The sequence below is a fragment of the Diceros bicornis genome (genome assembly GCF_020826845.1).
Source record: "Diceros bicornis minor isolate mBicDic1 chromosome 21 unlocalized genomic scaffold, mDicBic1.mat.cur SUPER_21_unloc_1, whole genome shotgun sequence".
NCBI lineage: Eukaryota > Metazoa > Chordata > Mammalia > Perissodactyla > Rhinocerotidae > Diceros > Diceros bicornis.
The window spans coordinates 1,241,369-1,262,445 of record NW_026690885.1 but is presented as its reverse complement, the minus strand read 5'-3'; positions in this window follow the sequence as shown (position 1 = coordinate 1,262,445).

Below are 21,077 nucleotides of genomic sequence, written 5' to 3'. Positions count from 1 at the left end.
AGCATTTGGTAAAGTGCCTGGCATATAAGCAGAGCTCCATAAAAGACTGGACACATTATACATTTGCCAATGGAAAGTAACATGAAAAAACTGACAAGCTGGTTTAGTGGCATTAAATAATATTGCACCAATATTCAGGCAAAGAGGAAAGTGAGTTAAATTGCCTTTTTCATTTGAAGGCCTCTGAAGCATTCATGTTTCCAAGTTTCAGACATTAGGTTTTTTTAATGTGTCAGTTTTCAGTGTACAAGGCTTTATATTTAATTTTTCAAAGCAAAATGTCTCAGTTTATTTTAATTTTTTTTGAAATAATAATCATAGCTAAAGGAATTTCTTTCTGACAGTGTAGAATTTAAAACAAGAGTTTCCTAGTAATTTAGTCATTTGCAACTAATTTGTTTATATGCTATATATTACCTACCTGCTTATTTCTTACATAACAGTACTTTCTCAAGGTAGATCAAGAAAGTCCATTTAGCAATGATGTAGCTGAATTGACAATAAGAGTAATAGCTTTGATTTGGGCTGTGGGAATATGGGTTCAATTGGAGAAGGATGCATGCGAAAGAGGCAAAAATACACATTTTTAGCTTATTGCTTGATGCAAGATTGATGTGAATTATCTTGACCTAAGCTGTGTCTTGTCTTTGGAACCATTCCTTCTGGTCATTTATTCTACTTTCTGGCGATCCTCCGTCCCAGGGGTCTTAAGCTTATAACAACATAACAGTTTTGTTATAGCTTTTCCTGCCCTGCCATATTCACATACACCTTTCCTTTCTTCTTGGGTGAAGAACTCAGATATTTTTAGGGAAAGTTACTGCATCAGTAAGGCATTTTGGATTCTTTGCTAGATGATGAAAAAAAATTTATTTAAAACGTTCATAGATATTTACATTTTAAATAATATATGTGATAAATAAATAAATAATTGGCTATTTTCTAGGCTTTGTGTTTGAGAGAGAGTTTTTGACAAGTTTGGGCCAACTTGTGTTCTGCAATAGTGTTCTGTGGGCTCTATTGTCTCTAAGTTGATACCGCCCTTCATGCCTTCTTAACTTTCTCTAGTTTTGAAGATTTAAGTATTGTTAGTGTATTTAGCCACAGTACTCAGGTCAAGGCCAGAGGCAGGAAGATCGGAAGCATGAATCAACTCATCAAAGGATGGGCTGCCTGCCTGGAGAAAACACTGGAGTGTGATGTGGGACTTTTAGACAGGCAGAGGGCTCTGACACCCAGGCACTCTCTGGCTGGAACGTGCCTGTGGCAATTTTGCACTGGTTAATTTCAACTGAACAGAATTTTCATTTTAGTCAAAAATAGGGAGGCTTGAATTAAATATATCTAAGTTTGTTATGACCTCTGTGAATAGGAATAAAGAAGATAAAAAGCAAAAAACAAAAAAAAATTTAAAAAGAAAATGATTTAAGACATCATCTTAAACATGAGTAGATAGGGTGACTGCATGCTTTTGTTTTATGAGCTTCTGGGCATTTGCTTTTCTCTTAAGTTACATTTTTGCTTTATATACACAGTGTTACTAATTTCTCATGTCTTGGCAACAGCTAGAAAGTCACATTTGAAAAATTATTTAAACAGCTTACCATTTTGATGTCATCTCCTTATAATATTTAGAAATCAGTTTTTTCTCCTGTAGGACACAATTACAATTTTCTAATATGAGTGTACCTTATTTCTTACATTTTAGGAGCTCTCTTTCTTTGGAATTGAGACTTGACATTCAGATACATTAACAATTAAGTGGCCAGGACATTTGAAAGAAATTGGAGGTTAGCGCAGAAGTGCCCTTCTACTGGGGAGGCATTCATGTATCAGAGACATTCTCTTGAATTTATGTAAAAGTTAGAAACACAGTATTGTTATTTAAATAATTTTCCCACATAATAATTCCGTTAAAAGTTGTAATTGCTTTAAATTTTACTACTGATTGTAGTCATTTGTGTGATTGTGTCTATGATTGATGCATTTTAATGTTGCAATTGTCTGGCAATTTTCCATGATTATATCCATGACTGGTATTCTTTATGGTGCAATTGTGTGGTAACAGTCTGATTATATTGCTATTAAGGTTTTTACATAACTTTCTCTCAGGACACATTTGAAGAATAGAGGCTTTATTTTCAAGAGTATAGGCTCCCGCGTAAAGCAAATCAGTTCACCTGGCTTGGTGAATTGTCTTTTCATCAAGTCAATAGGCTGAATGATTTTCAGAAGAAAACCACCACTTTCACTTTTCATATTATAATATTGAGAATGTTATTTAGAAATTTATATTACTAAAATTCGTAACTTCTTAATATGCAATCAGAAAAAGCTGTGATAACAAAGACTGAAAAGAAGTGACCAGAACATTTGGGAAAAATCTAGCAAAGAGCAGCATTAAGAAGGCCAAGAGAAGAAAGGGGAATTAATCAGATGGCACAGAGGGAGATCAGGTGAAGAAAGTACTTAGACACGTCTACTGAATCTGGCACTAGAGACAATAACCTTGACCTCACTGAGACCAGATTCTGTGGACTGTGGGGAAAGAAGCCAGGAGTAAATGTAATTAGGAATCAACGGGAGATAAAGAAAGTCACACAATGTGAGAAGACAATGTTTTTCTCGGGGACAAATGTGAAGAAAGGAAAAAGATAGGATAATATACATAGGAAAATAAAAAAAAATCCTGGGAGGTTTTCTTTTTAACACAGAAGAGATAATTATACACTGAAGGTAAAAAAATAAAAGAAAGAAAGATACTGAGGAAAAAGGTCTCTGAGGAGGTTCAAAGTTCTATTAAGTTCAAAGTAAACTGAACAGATAACTTGGCCCTTCTTTCAGTGAGATATGAAAGAAGGAGGGAAAGTGGTATATGAAGATCAGTTCATTTGTGGGTGGAGGTAGAGGTTGAGTGAATTTCTGCTACTTGGCTTTTGTCTTTGCTGTAACTTAAAAAGATACATTTTCTCTATCAAAGACGGACATGGAGGTGCGCATGAGCATGGGGACAAAATGGAGAAATAGAGAAAAATGTCTAAGAGTTGGAGACTCTGCCACGTAGAAGGGCTGATGGAGTTGACAGACGAGAACAAATAGAAGGATTGTTGAGTGAACTTGAACAGAGAAAACTTATTTGGTACAGAGGTATGATTTTTCCCAGCAGTGCTTAATGGTCTGCATATCAAAGCAGGAGAGCAAATGTTTGGAGTGATTTCCTGATAGTGATGTACAGATCTAGTGTAGTGGGAGGACAAGAAAACAAAGCAGTTGTGGGTTGCGGGTGGAGAGTATTTGAAAGTGATGGACCACAGGTTCAACAAGGGACAAAAGTGCAGTCACTAGGAGGCTGATGACACAGTATACGAAATGGCTCATGCTCTGGGGTCTTGATGAAATGCAATAATTTGTACAGTGAGAATATGAAAGTAAAAATGCTTAAACGGTAAATGTTTTTCAGTAAGAAAATAGGATTTTAGATTGAAAGATTTTGAAATACTGTTATTTGGCAGGAAGACAAGAGAATTGATTTTAAGATCAACAGCATTGTTCATAATGATTTTAATTAGCTTATTTATTCTTTTGAAAATTAAAGTCAGAGCTATAACTGACTAATTCATCTTGTCGTTCTCAACACTGCCTCTCTTTTGAGGGAGATATTTCTTTGATCAACACATCTCTGGCAGCGATCTGCAGCCTCCGTTTAAAATCACTAATTTCCATCAACAAGTGAGGTTAGAACTGTGCTGTCTAGGATGGCAGCCACTAAGCACACGAAGCTGTTGAGCACTTAAATATGGGTAGAGCTATGGAGGAAGTGAATTCTAAATTTTATTTAATTTTAACTTAAAAACTGAAGCACCTAAAACATTTTTTCTTTCATAAATCTTTATTGCTTTAGTGGGACTACATTTCACCTTAACCACTGCATCAACATTATTGTGTTGTAGTGAATATGACAGGTATATCATTAATAATTTTTATATTGATTAAACGTGTAAATGATAATATTTTGGATACATTGGGTTAAATAAAAATATATTATTGAAACTAATTTCATCTGTTTCATTTCTACGGTTTAAAATTTGGCTACAAAAAGGTGAAAATCACATATGTGGCTTGTTATATTTCTATTGGACAGAACCAGTTTAGAGTTTCTTTGATTGTAGCTGTCTTTTCGAAACTAAAAATAATAAAAATCTCTTTGTTAAAATTAAAAATATTTAGAGAGAGAATATGTTCGTACCTTTTCCTTTATGTACAGGAAAACCAACATTCTGAAAAGTAGAACCGACAAGATGGTGGAAGTAGAGCCGAAGAAGAAGCGGACCTTCTGCAAATGCACCTACCGCGGGGCGGCTCTCGCCCAGCCGGGGGACACATTCTAGGAGCAGCTGGAGCAGCGGGTGCAGCCGCAGCCACTAAACCCGCCCTGCCGTGGAGGCGGCTCTTCCGCTGACGCGCCTGCGCGAGCCCAGGAAGGAGGCGCTGCCGGGGAGAGGCCTGAGGTGCTGAAGATGCACCTGGAGACATGGTCGTCCTGCTGGATATGGTGGGCGTCTACAATGGCAAGACCTTCAGCCAGGTAGAATCCTAGCGAGAGATGACTGGCCACTACCTAGGTGCGTTCTCATCACCTACAGGCCCGGGAACCATGGCCAGCCAGGCACCGGGGCCACCCACACCTCCCACTTCATCTCACTCAGGTGGCCTGCTTGGCCAATAAAGGCACAGAGTTCCTTCCTTCCTTCCTTCCTTCCTTCCTTCCTTCCTTCCTTCCTTCCTTCCTTCCTTCCTTCCTTCCTTCCTCCCTCCCTCCCCTTCTCTTCCCCTTCCTTCCTTCCTTCCTTCCTTCCTTCCTTCCTTCCTTCCTTCCTTCCTTCCTCCCTCCCTCCCTCCCTCCCTCCCTCCTTCCCTCCCCTCCCCTCCCCTCCCCTTCCCTTCCTTCCTTTCTTCTTTCATGGTTTTTACAAATATTTTGTTTATTTTAATGAAGGTGGTACAGACAATGTCTATTTAAAACCCATATCCCAGGCCAAAAAGTGCAAGGAAAATAAACAAGAGCCATGTTCTGTTCTGTACACTTCTGTATCAATAACTTTATTAACTGGTAATGAAAATTAGAACTTTTCTGGGATCTTCTGACAAGATTTTTCTTCAATCTTTAAAATGCCTTCTCTTCAGTGAAGCTAGCTTTGGAGTTAGTCATTACTCTTGCCGTATCTGTTATCTCGACCCCAACCTGATATTCCTCTTTTTTGGTCCAGACCTTCAGGTTTTAAAATTTGAGAATATTCTGCCATCTCCTTGTTTTTCTTGCCAAGTTTTACTAATGTATTTGGGAGACAAACTTCATTGCTTAGAATTATTATATATTAGTAGGAAAATGAAAATTAAGGCCATAGTGAGAAGCCAAATTTCCAATGTGTAGGGAAACCAATTGAGTCGGGCCTCGACATTCTGCAGGTTGCTTTCTCATTTTACCCCATATGCCCCATAGGACATTTGCTCATTCTTGGTGGGAGAGGAGAGACAAAGCAGGTTGAGAAGCTCCTAAAAGGCAGGGGAGTCAGGAGAGCTTTAAACAATTTTTCAGATCTGGAGAGACAAAAATTAGAATTTGGTTCTGCCAAAGCACCTGGATTTGAGGAACATCAAGATCCCAGAAAGAAGGGAGGCACGAGAAGTGAATCAAATATTCCAGTTTTTCCCTTGAGACATTGACTGTTTCCAAGCTTCTCAGTACAAGTGCTAAAATTCAGACGCCTCAGTCTCCTTGAACTCCCATCTTTGCTTATTTCTCCGTCCCTGCTCTGGGTTTGGAGAGCAAATGCCGTCAGTAAAAGGGAGAGATTTTAGTGTTTTCTTCTTTTGTTTTCTTCCTGAGGATCACAGCCCTGCATTGTGTGTTTTCCCGATATCTGAAAAGAGTTGTTTCATGCTTCCCAGTATTCTTGCTTTTTATGGTGAGACGGCAAGTCAAGGACCAAGGCACGTTCTGTCATGGTTAGAAGTAGAAATAATTTTTTTTAAAGTTTTCATAATTAAAATAATTTCTTGCATGATGGTAGTAGAGCATCTTTAAAAGATTCTTGTGATTTCTTTAGATTATTTTATTTATTACCATAATCTTGGGTTACTTATAGTTATTGAAATTTGAGCTCCTAAACTTGAGATGATTTGTAAATCAACACAATATAAGTAGGCAAATTCAGATTAATTTAAGCATAAGGACAGCTTATCAATGAATATACACCAATATTGTGAATAGAAGCATTTCAGAAAGATTTTTTTAGCATGTGGATCAGTTGCCCATCCTTATTTGCCATATTTTAATTTAAATATTGATTCAATATTTAATGGTTTAGTTTATTGCCATATTTTAATATAAGTATGTACATGTACATTTCTATATGCACATAACTCAGAACACAAAGTGCATGTGGTTCAAAAAAGGGTTACCTGGTGGTATTTGTACCACTCTTCCAGCCCCTAGCAGCATGATACCCAAAGAACGGGAATAATGTGTGTGAGGTGTGGGAACCAGTTTAGAATTACGGAAACTGTAGATTTAAGGTTCTTCACCAATTAAGCAAAGGTGGAGGAATTTGCCAGATATAAGAGAGTATAATGGAAATGGAGGAAACAAGAAATGGCAGGTATATTATTTTGTGAACTTTAAAATAAAATAGCCAGTTATCCTACCAGCAAAATGAGTTTATTAGAGAGTAGACAGAGGAATTGCAATTTGTTAAATGCAAACTATGGCAGACCACAGGCAAATCTAGAGAATAAGGGAGGGGAGCTTGCTTTTATAGAGAAGAAGAGGGGGTTGGGAGGGGCTGTTTTGAACAAAAATTCATTGGAGGAAAGTAAGAGTTTGGGGTGGAGATGGCTTCTCGTTGGCTGAGCTGTGAAGCTTCTCATTGGCTGGGCTGTTGCTGGGCAAGGAGAAAATCTTTCTTCCTCCTGCTGGAGTAGTAGTTGCACTTCCTGTCCAAATTGTAAAGTAAGCTTCAGGGAAGTTGTGTCCTGTAGACCTCCCCTAAGGGGCTTCCTGACTCTGTTTTAAGTGAGGTTTTCCTTTATTAATTTTCACAATTTCTACAGTGAAGCTCCTACCTCAGAGCCCTTCTGCATGTGTTATCCTGTTTGCCCCACACCTGTTCTTAGCAGTAGAGCACATGTTGCAGATGAAGAAAAGGAGGCTCAGAGAGACACCAGTGATTGTCCCAAGTTATAAGTTATGTCAGATACATTGTTCTGAAACTAAATTCAAAAATACAGCTGAAAATGATGCAGGTGTCAATAAGTATTCCTACCCATATCCAAATCCAAAACTATGTTTTCATCTACATCCAGATTGTAAAGATGGTGGGTTACCAAAACAATTACACCAGTTCTTCATCCTCAGTGCCAATATTCTGTTAATTCCTGGAGCTGATAAATGTGATATTGGGAACTGTTAATTCAGTCAAATAGAGTTTACAACTTTGCAAGAATGAATAAAAATAATGATGACTAACCTTAAGGGGCAATTGTGACTTATTAATTACTAATTTTTAATCTATTTTCCTATGAAGCAAATTTCAGAAAGCATTATGTATACTAAAGGAAGTGATTATTTCCTGAAGTCTTCTTAAGAATTAGCTAAAATGGGATAAAATATTCTGAAATTCAATAAGAATTCAGTGAAAATTGCTGTGAAATCTATTGCTACCATGTTATTTTGCAAAGACAATGGTTTCTAATTTAGATTTCTTTGATTTATAGAAAGAATTGTAAGGTAACAAAGATGGTTAAATTAACAGCTCTGCACTTTTGGTGGTTAAAACTAAAAGCAGCATTAATAGTGTAACTGGCCTTTTAATTTAAGATTCACAGCATTAGCAAAAAAGTGCAACATATAATTACACTTTTCCTAGCATGTTTACATTCTTTTTCTCATTGTCTTGCTTTAGAAAAGAAATCTGGGCACCAAATATTAAAATAGTCAACTGTTATGCTAGCATTTTTTAAAACATCTAACTTAACAAAAATAATTGTTTTAACATCTGTTTCCTTTTCAATGAAATCTCAAATCTCCTAGATCATCTGTAAAATATCACAAGCATAGAGATAATTTAAATTCACTACTGCTCATTTTGAATTTATGTGCTCTTTTAAATACATTACTATTTAGTAACCACACTTTAAAATCCCATCTTAATTTGAATATTAAGATGAGAAATATGTTTTTCCTCTTGAAATCTTTCCTATCCATTAAAACACATTTCAAGTCTCACCTCCTTCTTCAAGTGTTCTCTGTTTTTTTCTGTCCTACACTGATCTCTTGTTCTGAATTCCTACGTGATATTTCCTCTGTCCCACTTGCGTAGTCTCATGTACTCTTCACCTTTGTATGGGGATAAGCCAACTACACTTTAACATCCTTAAGGATGAGGGCCAGCCCCGGTGGCCTGTTGGTTAAGTTTGACGTGCTCTGCCGATTTACTCACAGTTGGCTTTGCATAACAAAAGAATCTCCTGGTACCTGCGTTATTGGTAAAAATTATATGGTTTTCAAAGTACATACCAAGGAATCAAATGTAATAATCAGAGCCAGTTAGCCTTATCTCACAGCCAAACCTGTCTAAGAGAATTTACTTATAATTTCTAAGAGAATTTACTTGGGAAAGTTGTAAGTTTATAAGCTCTGTGGTGGTTGGTTTTTGGTGTTATCATAATTGAGGCATTCTGGTCTCTTGCAGGCCTTGCATGGATCCCTTTATTTCTACTCCTGGCTGTTGCACTATTGTCAATTACATGTCTCAAATTTTTAATCTGAGATATTTTTCAGTATGAGGACTGAGAGGCAATTTTACTATAGCACCTTCTTTGTCAAAGATGATTATAACAACCAAAAGGTGTCAATGGGGGAATTTATCATAGACCAAACATGCCCAAAAGAATCAAAAGGAGATGGAAATTTTGTGCAAAAATTTTGAGAGGAAAGAGATATAGCACCTTATTTTTCTTTAGGTGTTTAAAAAAATTGAATTAACAAGAAAGTCTAGATATAGAAATATGTGAGAATCTACAAATTACCAATAATATTTCAAAATAGCTACCCTTCTTAGCTTTGACTATCTTTCATAACTCTTCTAAGAAAATAATTTGGAGGAAATATCTTTGCATCCCAAAATGTTTTTTTTATATTCAGCTGAATATATTTGGTTAAATTTTGCAGATACTGTTTTGATACATTTATTGTGTACACAAAGATCAAGGCAATATTTTATTTATAAATTCCACACCCAAAGATTCCCTCTGTGGGTTTTGTTTAGTCACTAGTTCCTTTTGAAAAGGAGCAGCAAAGTCATATTAATGAGTCCATCTGTTAATGGAGTTTAAAGTTTCCTTCATTCTCAGATGGCTGTCCTTTTCTAAAGATTGTCTTCTCCAGCTCAATAGCAAATACAGATCCCTTTCTTTGCTCCTTGCCAAGTAGTATTTTCAACTGGGATATCTTTCTGTATTTCGTTTTTGTAAAATCTTGAAAATATTTGTCTTATGGAATTCCATCATTTTCCCTGAGAGCACAGTTCCTGCATTTGACGGATAACCTCTTGACTTGAGAAATGCTTTGTTTCTCCAGAGAATCTGAATTCATAAAACAATCAGAAAATTTCATTTAGATGAAAGTCCACAGCGATATAACCTCCTCCTTTTTGTGCAAACATGTATGGAGTTTGGTGGTCATGGTTACTTGTTACTAGCCCTGTGCTCTCTGTGGTTCTGTGTGAAGCTGGGCCAGAGATCAGCAAGCCTAGAGTGTCGTTATAGTGAGGCAGAAACTGAGAAGAATGCTTTAGTTGATGATGACCATGCAGCAGTTTAGAACACACAATTTTAAGGTCACAATTTAAAAAAAAATACTTTAGGGGCTTCCCTCCACAACGCTAACTGCTTATTCAGTAATGTCATAGGAACAAGAATGAGAAGAAAAGAAAGACTCAAAAGTATAACTATATTGATTTTCTATCTGTCTGTCTATCTATCTATCTATCTATCCATCCATCCATCTATCTATCCAATATGTATAACTAAAAGAACTTATTCATAAAGTAGAATTTTTAAATGTGTGGATTAGTTTAGTACAATACTTATAGTTTGTGTGTGTGTGTGTGTGTGTGTGCATGTGTATGTCTTAAAAGAAAATTCAAGTTCACAAATGTGTATTTTGACCTAAGGTAAACCCAACAAACACAAAGTTGAACCTCTCAGGAGAAAAGTTGTTCCTGGGATTCTATACTCAAGGATAGTTCTGATCCATTTTATTCATGGAAATTATTTAATTTATCCTGTGAAGCAATATTATAACATAGATTTGGAATGGTGTTCCAAAAGACCAAGCTATATCTTGAAAATTATGTTTTAGTTATGTTTATGCTATCTGTGTAAAATTAAAATAGTGTTATATACCTGTATTTTAATTTGGCATCTGGATAGCAACTGTCATGTAGTTATTACCTCCAAAAACTTCAAGATTGTTACGCAGAAAAAAGACTGAGGGATCTGATGGTAGAATTCTTTGATAGGTAACTAAAATATGATACACTTCAAGAAATCCGGCAGCAGCCGCATCACCTGATGCACAGTAGAAGTGTATTCTGTTCTTTAACCATTATCTTCTAACTGTTCTTGGAGACACAGGATCAGTATCAAGCAGAAAACCGAGCGCTATTCATCTTCTTTGAAGGTGTGGCTTTTTAAAAACAGCAGACTGCGATCCTTTTCCTCTTATGACTTCTAGGACCCCAAATCCCCCCAACTAAGCTATGATGGATAAGGGCAAAACTGGAGATGTCTTGAAAACTGTATTTCTATGTCTCATATTTATTCATGGAATTCTTTAATTTAGAGTTTTAAGATGTCAGGCAAGGAAATAGGTTATTCCACTTACATCCAATAGAATAACACTAGAGCAAGTGTCCTAACCTGGGGTCCAAATTCAGGGGCTCCATGAAATTGGATGGGAAAAAAGAAATCTTTATTTTCATTAGTCTGTAACTGAAATGTAGCATTCCTTTCAAGTACAAATGTAGGCAATAAACCACAGTTATACTAGCAGGATTCGTGACTTTCTCCCCAAGAGAGATCATTAATAGTTTGATAACATATTTAAGTAACTTTAGGTGTCTCAAAATATCTTTTATGCTCATTGATACTTTGGATTTATGGTAGTTATGAGACCTTTCACTAGATCTTGATATTAATGATTAATAAAGAAGCACATATATATTGGTATATAATGTATATTTTATTTTAAAGTAGATTGCTATCTGTGTTTCAGCATAATTTCTTTCTTGGAATTCTGTTTGCCTTTTTAAGGTTTCTCTGTGGTTCAGTGTTCTGGCAAATCTTTCCATGGCACAAAAACATAAAGAAGCCCTGCTTTAAGCAGAACATTTGCTGGAAATTGTGTAATAGACTGGGACTTGTGTATATCAACCTGCTCTCCAGCCCTGACTCCACAACGAGGATTTAGCTAGCACCCAAACAGTAAGCTGTGCCAAAGCAACCCAACACCAAATCCCTTGGTAAGCACCAACTCTGGATAACTCCTACAAAGTTTAATGATGAGAAGGGTAAAAGCGCTGCAGATCAAAGGAGCGAAAATATCAAATGAAGACTCAGAAAAAGACCGTACCTCTGAAAATGAGCGATTATTACAGAAACCATAAAATTACTTCAGAAAACACTTTGACATCCTTGATATAGAAAACCATCAAGACTGAATGGGATAAGATTAAAACAGAGAAGGAAAACATAAAGAAGTAATCAAGGAAACAAAATATGCAATGTCTGAATTAAATTTTCATCAGAAAAATTAACAAACAGGATTCTGGAAGAAGAGAATCAATTTAATGATATGGAAGATCGACTTGAGACACTTTGATTCATAGCAGGGAAAGAAAAATAAAAAGGAATGACAGACAATGGAATTATAGGTGTTTCAGCAGGAGAAAAAAACAAGATAATTAGATTAAATTATTGTTGAAGACATTAAATTATTGTTGGAGACATGTTTCTTCAGAAAAATAATTACCAACATATACCAAATGAAACAGCCTCCAGGAAAACTACCACTTCAGGAAAAACTTTTTAAAAAAGAAACCTCTATTTTAGAAAAAAGTCCACTAGGCACATGAGGAAAAAGAAAATCTACAACACAGAGGAAACAAAGAAAAAGGAAAACAGATTATCTGTAAAAGAAGTAGTCTAGCCTCCAAATTCTCTGTAACTCTAAATATGAGATGTTATGGGAGGATGTTTATGGAGACTTGAGATAATTTTTATCCAAATAAATTTCCTTAGAAATAGAACAAGTATTCAAATATACAAAAGATGCACTTACAGATTACTTTGAAAAGTGTTTAAAAGTTTTCAGTATATATTTTAGTAATATTCCAACTAATTATAAAATAATTCCAAATTAATTGCTCATAATTGGAGAAGTCAGGTATAAAAATGTGACAACTAGTACAAATTAAGCCTAAATCATTGTTCAAGAGAATTTATGAGGTGTAAAATTAATCGCAATAACCTTGGTGTAAATCGTGTTACGTTAGTAAATGTTGTAATGTGGGAATGGGCAGGGGAGAATTAAGGGGTGTTAAACTGCTTATTATAAAAAAGAGGCACTTTATTTTGAGTCTAATGCTATTCAATGTTCCAAACTATCTCTAGACTTGTTATGAAGTTAAATTTATTAGAACGTTCTAATAAATTTAGAAATTTATTATTTCCCTCTAGTAAGGGAGACTACCACAAAGTCTTCTTACTGTCTCAAAAAGGGAAAACTAAAGTGGGGTTTTATAGACTTTGAACCTAGGATCAAATGATTTAAGGCAGGTCTTTCCAAGTGGGTATCTGATGGAGACAGGGCTGAATTCATGACGGATTAGTTTAAGTTTGGTGGACACAACAAAATGGGGGTCTTGAACTGAGTCTTGACTGATAACCAAAATGTTACCCAAGGGAGCAGATTATGTCTGATAAATTGATCATGAGAATTTCCTGAATGAAATAGTGAAGTTGTATAGTGGTTTCAGCCTTATCATTCATAGACCACGTTTTTTTGGAACAAATGACTAAATCATGTTGACATAGGTGGTCTTCAGGTTAATCTAAGTTGTGTTAATACACGTGGCCTCAATGATGTTTTTAAAACTTCTTAAAAGTAACCAGTAATAAAATTAACACCACCATAATGTGGAATGTATAATTACAGCAGATAAATATGTATGTGTGCATGCATAACAAAACTATATATGTCAAACATTAAAAATTCTGTTAAAAATGTAAATGCTTAAACCATTGTATTGACAAGAAAAAAGTTTCAGCTTGAGTAAAGGTAATAAAATTTCAATATATGCTGTTTACATGAAAGGACTATAAATTGGTATAACCACTTTGTAAAACTATCTGACGGTATTTACTAAAGTTTAGCACCAACTTGCCTTATCATCCAGCAGTTCTACTCCTAGATATTTCCCAAAGAGAAATGAATGCTGCAAAATATATATACAAGAAGGCACATAACAGCGTTGTTCATAATGTCTCTCAACTAGAAACTATCCAAGTATTCATCAAGAGAAGATTTTGGCGGGGCCTGCCCTGTGGCCGAGTGGCTCAAGTTCCGCATGCTCTGCTTAAGTGGTCCAGGTTCATGAGTTCATGGGTTTGGATCCCGGTTGTGGACCTGCTCCACTCATCAGCCATGCTGTGGTGGTGACCCACATCCAAAATAGAGGAGTATTGGCATGGATGTTAGCTCAGGGCAAAACTTCCTCACCAAAAAAAATCAAAGAGTAGATTTTCGCAAATATATATCTGTGAAAACTATTGAGCTATTATTATAATTTACAATAACACAAAAGAATCTCACTAATTCATTAAAAATTCATCAATGATCTTAGCCTATGTGATTTTAGCACTTTTTTTGCATGCACAGTATACTGAGGAAATAATATATTTAAGCAAGCACTACACAAATAACTTTCATTTTAGAAAGAAAAAGTATTTTTTAATTTAAAATTAGAGGTAATAGGGAATGAAAAAATAGAGAAAAAGGAGGAGGAGGGAAATAGATTAGGAGTTGAAATATTTATAAGTATTTTTCCATTGATTATTTTCATTGTAAAGCAGTAAGTGTTGTGAGAAATAGGAAATAATTAGATCTTGTCTAAACTAAAAATTTGGTTGATAAGACTAAACAAAATGAGAAGAGAAGTAAATAAATGTCTAAACAAATCTTGATGGATACAAAGGGGAGGGAGAGTCTAAGTGTGGCCAGGAATCAGGAATGCTGGAGGAAATGGCATTTGGCATGGCTCTTGAAGGATGGGAAAGATACTGACAGATGGTATTATCCAGGAGGATTTCTCAGAGGGGTTAACATATGGAAGTAAGAATGTATAGGGCAAATTTAGGAAACCAACAAATCAGGAATTTCTGGATTGCATCAATTTAGAAGGTAAACGTGGCAGAAAACGACGGGAAAGTGAGTTGGGTTCAGATGCTGGGTAGAGTTGAATTCCATTCTAAGTAATTTGAACCGTTTTCTATCAACATTGAGTCCCTGTGGAAGGATTTCAGTAGGAAGTTGATGTTTGATCTATGTTCTGAGAATGTAATTGGAGGAAATGTGAAGGGAGGATTTAGCTGGGGAAAAATTACATGACTTTAGGGGAATTTTCAGAGAACACAATCCCCGTATTTAATACATGATAAAAGAGGCTCATATCAATTGATAGCACAGGAAATGATAGAACCCAGATTTCTGAATTTTTAACCCAAGTAATCTTTTCTCTAGAATTAGGAATAGGGGCAAGCTATTGAATTGTCTAGGTGAGAAGAGATGATGGTGTGAACTAGGGTAGTGGGAATAAGAATAAATTGACACAGGAGAGAGACTTTGGAAAGGTGTGACTGAGAGGATTTGGTAACTAATTATATGTGGGGAATGAAGGAGAATATTTTTGGATTCCAGCTTGAATGACTGGAAAGAGGAGGAAGTTTTTAACTGAGCCGGGGAAGAGGAGAACCAGCAGGTTTGCAAGGGAATCAAAGAAGATGTTTAATTTATTTCTGTGTATAAATCACTAACTTTACTTGGGAATCAGCAGTAAGTTCAGAAGTTCTATTGAAGATTCCTTTTCAAGGCTGAGATGATATGTCAAAATGATTAGTTCAGCTGTTTGAATGATTTACTCAAGTCAATTGCTAAAAATTAGATTGATTATTTGAGTAACCAGATAAATGCACTTTTTGATTTTCACTTAGTTGTTTTAGCATTCTGTAGACATCTTAGGAATTTTCCTTCATAAAAGTATGTCTGATATTTGTTTTTTTGAATTTTATTTTGGGCGTCGTCTAAGTTAACTATGGCAAGAGGGAGAAAAAGATGCATCGTTCAACAGCAGCCGCATTTTTCCCCAAGCAGCTTTGAAATACAACATTGAAAGTTCTCTATCCATAATGATTTATTTATTCAAAAATAGTGATTGAGTTCTTCCTATGATGCAGACATTGTGATATGCCTAGGATTACAAAGGTGAGTGAAAACGGAGGCAGACCTTGCTCTCCTGGAGTTGACTGATTAATGTGGAAGCCAAGGATCTATCAATTCATCACCAAATGTAGTGGTTTAATCATAAATGCTGATGAGTGCTCTGCAGGAAAGTCATACTGTGCTATGTGAGGGTGAGGCTGAGAAAGCTCTGTATCTCTGTCTACAATCAGTGTATTAAAAAGAATTAGCACAAATAGTGTTTGAGAATCTAATTCGAATATGTTTTTTCAAATAATATAAACAGTATCACTCTAAGAATCTAAACTAAATGCTGATCCAGATCAGTAAAGGTTGTGATTAAATCTTGTTCTAATATATTATAATTTACTAAAAGCTGAATGTATGGGTCATGACGTACCAGGAAAATTAGGATAAGGTCTTTTTTCTATGAATGTACTTTTCATCTCAAGATATTTAACTCATTTGAATTTTTTTGTGAAGTGAAATCTGAGCCAATTTAATTAATTCTAAATGATACTGGAAAAATACTACTTTCTAAACTTTGCTAGAATCATGTGGTCTATTCGATTCGCACTTTATTTTTGTAGAATTTTATTATGGAAATTATCTCTGTTTAGTCTAACAGAGAATTTTAGACATAACATATAACCCTAACCCAAAACAAACACAATGGAATACTACTCAGCCATAAGAAACGATGAAATCCAGCCATTTGTGACAACATAGATGGACATTGAGGGTATAATGCAAAGTGAAATAAGTCAGAGGGAGAAGGTCAAATACCGTATGATTTCCTTCATTAAGTAGTAGATAATAACAACAATAAACAAACACACAGAGACAGAGATTGGATTGGTGGTTACCAGAGGGGAAGGGGGGAGGGAGGAGGGCGAAAGGGATAATTCAGCACAAGTGTGTGGTGATGGGTTGTAATTAGTATTTGGGTGGTGAACATGATGTAATCTATGCAGCAATAGAAGTATAAAGATGTACACCTGAAATTTATACAATGTTATAAACCAATGTTACTGCAATAAACAAAAAATTTAAAAAAAATTTTGTGTTATATGCAGAATACCTTGGATTATTGGAAGACACGTCTCTTGGTCTCCTCCTACTTCTGGGTTGATTCTTTATCTCCTGCGCTGGCTTCTTGGTCTCTAACCTCTACTTAAACTTGCTGTTCTCCAAATCCTGACTTCAGTTCCTTCTCTTGCTATCCGCCAGCTTGAGTAACCTGATTTGTTCCAACAGTGTAATTATCATCAGTAATATAACTCTTATGTCTTCATTTGTAGAACATGGTGATTTGCTGATTGGGCATCTCCAGCTGCTTTTCCTCATGTGTCTCATAATGAAGAGTTTGGTTCTGAAGTTAGATACCTAGGTTTGAATCCTTGCTTTACCACTTACCAATTGTGTGTCTTTTAAAGATATTACTTAACTTCTCTGTGTTTTGGTTTCTTTATCTCTAAAATGATAGAATAATGGCATGTACATCATAGGGTTGTTTTGAGGCTTAAATAAGGTACGATTTAACAGTGCCTAAAACATTTATCTAATTGTTCCATGTGTTTATGAAAAGGAGTTGCATTCCCAAACTGCAGAGAGGGAGAAATAGCTGTTAGATCCACCTACTATTTGATTTATTAGATTCCTATGTATTCTTCCTTTCTCTATCTAAATAATTTTATGTCTGCTTATAGATACTATTATATAGATACTATTATAGATATATAATATAGAATATTATATATAATCTATATAAGTATATAGATAATATATTAGATAATAATACAGATAATAATCTATATAAATAATATAGATACTATTATTTGTTTCACTGAAGATCAAGGCAGTACTACATTATTTATCATTTTTACTTTTTGGTGAGGAAGATTGGCCCTGAGCTAACATCTGTGCCAATCTTCCCCAAATTTTGTATGTGGGATGCCACCACAACATGGCGAGTGTCGTGTAGGTCCAAACACAACAAACCCGGGATCCAAACTGGCAAACCCCAGGCTGCAGAAGTAGAGCGCATGAACTTAACCACTATGCAACCAGGCCGGCCCCTATTTATCTTTTAACATGCCTCCCAGATATTTTAGGACAAGGTGGTAAAGTGAGTTAGTGCTTAAATTTAAATGTTAATGGAAGATAACATAATAAAAACAAATACAGAGTTATAGCTATGCTCAAATATAAGGCACGTATCTCCACGGAGCAGAATGTGCACCATGGTGAAGAGCTGATTTTGTGGGCCTGCTGGCCTCTGGGTTAGTAGATGCGCAGTGGAAGCCAGAAGTTTAGCTCCTATCAGTAAAGTGCATTAGAAATGATTTTCAAATAAAATATTTCATTGGTTGAAAATAGAGATTAAGATGTGGCACCTGCTCACAAGATGTGGCCGGAGAAAACTGCCTCCAAGTTTGTAAATTGATTTCCGAGAGCCCAGTCAAAGTACCTTGACTGACTCTGCCATGTCCCTTAACACACTGGGAGTAGACCCATATTCTTGACAGATAGGGCCAGCTACAGGCATCTTTAAAAGAGCCAAAGTGGGGTGATGCACAGGGAGAAAGAGAGTGGGGAAGAGGGAGAGGGAGAGCATGTGTGGTATTAGTAATAACAACAGAAATCTTCCACCAAATGTGAACCTGAGAATAAAATTTTAAAGTGCATTTAATATCATGCTAAGAAGACAAAACAAGGGGCCTGCCCAGTGGTGTAGTGGGTAAGTTTATGTGCTCCCCTTCAGCGGGTTGGGGTTCACTGATTTGGATCCGGAGTGCGGACCTATGCACTGCTCCTCAAGCCATGGTGTGGCAGCGTCCCACATACAAAATAGAAGAAAATGGGCATGGGTGTTAGCTCAGGGCTAATATTCCTCAGCAAAAAGAGGAAGATTGGCAGCAGATGTTAGCTCAGGGCTGATCTTCCTCACAAAAAAAAAAAAAGAAAAAATAATTTTTCCTGGATAAAAACAATTTTCTATAATATTTTGATAGAGACTTTAAGTATGTTGTGGCTGTTGAACAAATCGAATTAATACCTAGCTTCTATGAAAAGAGAATAAAAAATTATGCTCTCAAAAATTATATCCTAAACACTCCAACAGTGTATGTTACATAGTAATCCCTCAATAAATATTCCATGAATAAATTAATAAAAAAATAGACCAATATCACTAATGAACATAAGACTAAAGATATGAAATAAAATATTAGCAAATAAAACTCAGCAGTGCTTATAAAAAAGTATAAAATATTGGCAAACTGAATTTATCAGTGTATACGTTTAAAAAATCATATTATGATCAAATATGGTTTATTCCAGTAATCCAAGGAAGTTCAACACCACAAAATCTATTATCGCAGTGTATATTTAGTTGATAGTGTGATGTACCATTAGATACTCTTTTTGGACTTGAGGACTATTTTCCTATGCCTGGGAATGCTATTTCCTAGCAGATAGCCCTCAGCTACTGGTCATTTCCAAGAAATGAGTGGATGAAGAGAGTCACCTTGTCCGAGGTTAAGCTCCTTTTCCTAAACAATTTGCATTAAATGACTGGTCCACGAAGGAAGTTAAGGCCATGGCCCCCTCCCGCCAATTTAAGAAAAGTCTGACATACAATTCCACCTCAGCTGTGGAGCCTCTTGTAGTGTTGGCTGATGTTTCCCTTGAGATTTCATTACAGACTAACTTCTCGCTCTGCCCCATCCTGCCTCTTTCCCTTTCCTTCCATAGATGATGATCCCAAGTCTTGATTCCTGATCATCTTCCTACATGTTAATTTCTATCTCAGAATCTGCATCGTGGGAAACCCAACTAGAGATGGAATAATACTAGTACAGTCACGTGTGGCATAATGACGTTTCGGTCCATGATGGACCACATATACAATGGTAGTCCCATTATAATAGTACCATATGGTCTAGGTGTGTAGTAGGCTGTACCATCTAGGTTTGTGTGAGGACACTCTATGATGTTCACACAATGATGAAATTGCCTGAGGACACATTTCTCAGAATGCATCCCATTGTTAAGTGACTTGTGACTGTACATTAAAGAAAAATATACAGGAAAAACATTTGAATGATTTAACATTTACTGAAGATATATCTCTTAGGAAACTAGAAATTGAAGAGTATATCCATAAAGTGATAAAATATGTTAAACCAGAAGCAAATCCAAGAAAATCCCCAGAAAGAGCATTGGAACTAATAAGAAAGTGAAGCAAGTTTTCTTACATAAAAAATCAACATGCAAAGGCTCAAAAGCATCCCTATACAACAAGAAAAACTAATAGAGAATATAATAAAAAACACATTAATAATAGCAGTTAACAGTTTTTGAGTATGTACTGTTTGCCTGGTATTTTGATAAAAAGATTTACATATTCCCAAGTAAGGTATGAATAAGCATCTAGGAATAAACTTAACAAAAAATGGCAATGTGTATATGGAGAAAATTATAGAAAGATATTTAAAGGTATAAAAGAAAATCTGAATAAACGAAGGATATGCCATTTTAGGGATCATAAGATTCACAAAACTTTCAGAAGCTAATCTTGATATTTATACATAAGATCTAAGTGCCAAGAAGAGCCAAGACATTTTTGAAAAAGTTGGAGAAACTTTCCTTATCCTATATAAACTTACTATAAATCTAGGAGAATAAAGACAGAGTAGTATTAGGGTAGAGATAAATAAAAATAGAGCCATGTAACAAAATAGAGAGCTCCAAAACAGGCTATGAGTATATGGAGCCCTGATCCATGACAGATGGAGCATGCACATCAGTGGAGAAAGAATACAGCAAATGGTTCTGGGACAATTGACTAAGCTTATAGAAAAAAATTAATTTAGATTTTAATTACACCAGGCACAAAGATCAATTCTAGCTAGGATTAAAAAACCTTAACGCAAAAAGCAAACCTTTAAAAACTTTCAGAAGAAAATATTGGCTGTCATATTTACTATCTGGTGGTTGGCAAGGATAATTTCAAGAAGGCAAAAAAGCTCAATCCGTAAAGGAACCAACTGATGCATTGACTTCATTAAAATTTAAGTATTCTGAGTATCAAAAGGTATCACACAACTTCATTTTTTATTATTCCTTAACTTGTTTTTAATACTTTATTACATATTTATGGATTTTCAAACATTATATATATGAACATTTCATAAATAACATCCTAACTTGGTTTTTCTTTTCATTTAATAATATATATATTTTTTTAAGAGGATAAATGTAGCCTTACGTCATTCATTTTTTTGTGTGTGTGTGTGAGGAAGATCAGCCCTGAGCTAACATCCATGCCAATCCTCCTCTTTTTGCTGAGGAAGACTGGCCCTGGGCTAACATCTGTGCTCATCTTCCTCTACTTTATATGGGACTCTGCCACAGCATGGCCTGACAAGTGGTGCATCAGTGCACACCCGAGATCGAACCTGGGCTGCCAGCAGCGGAGCGTGGGCACTTAACCACT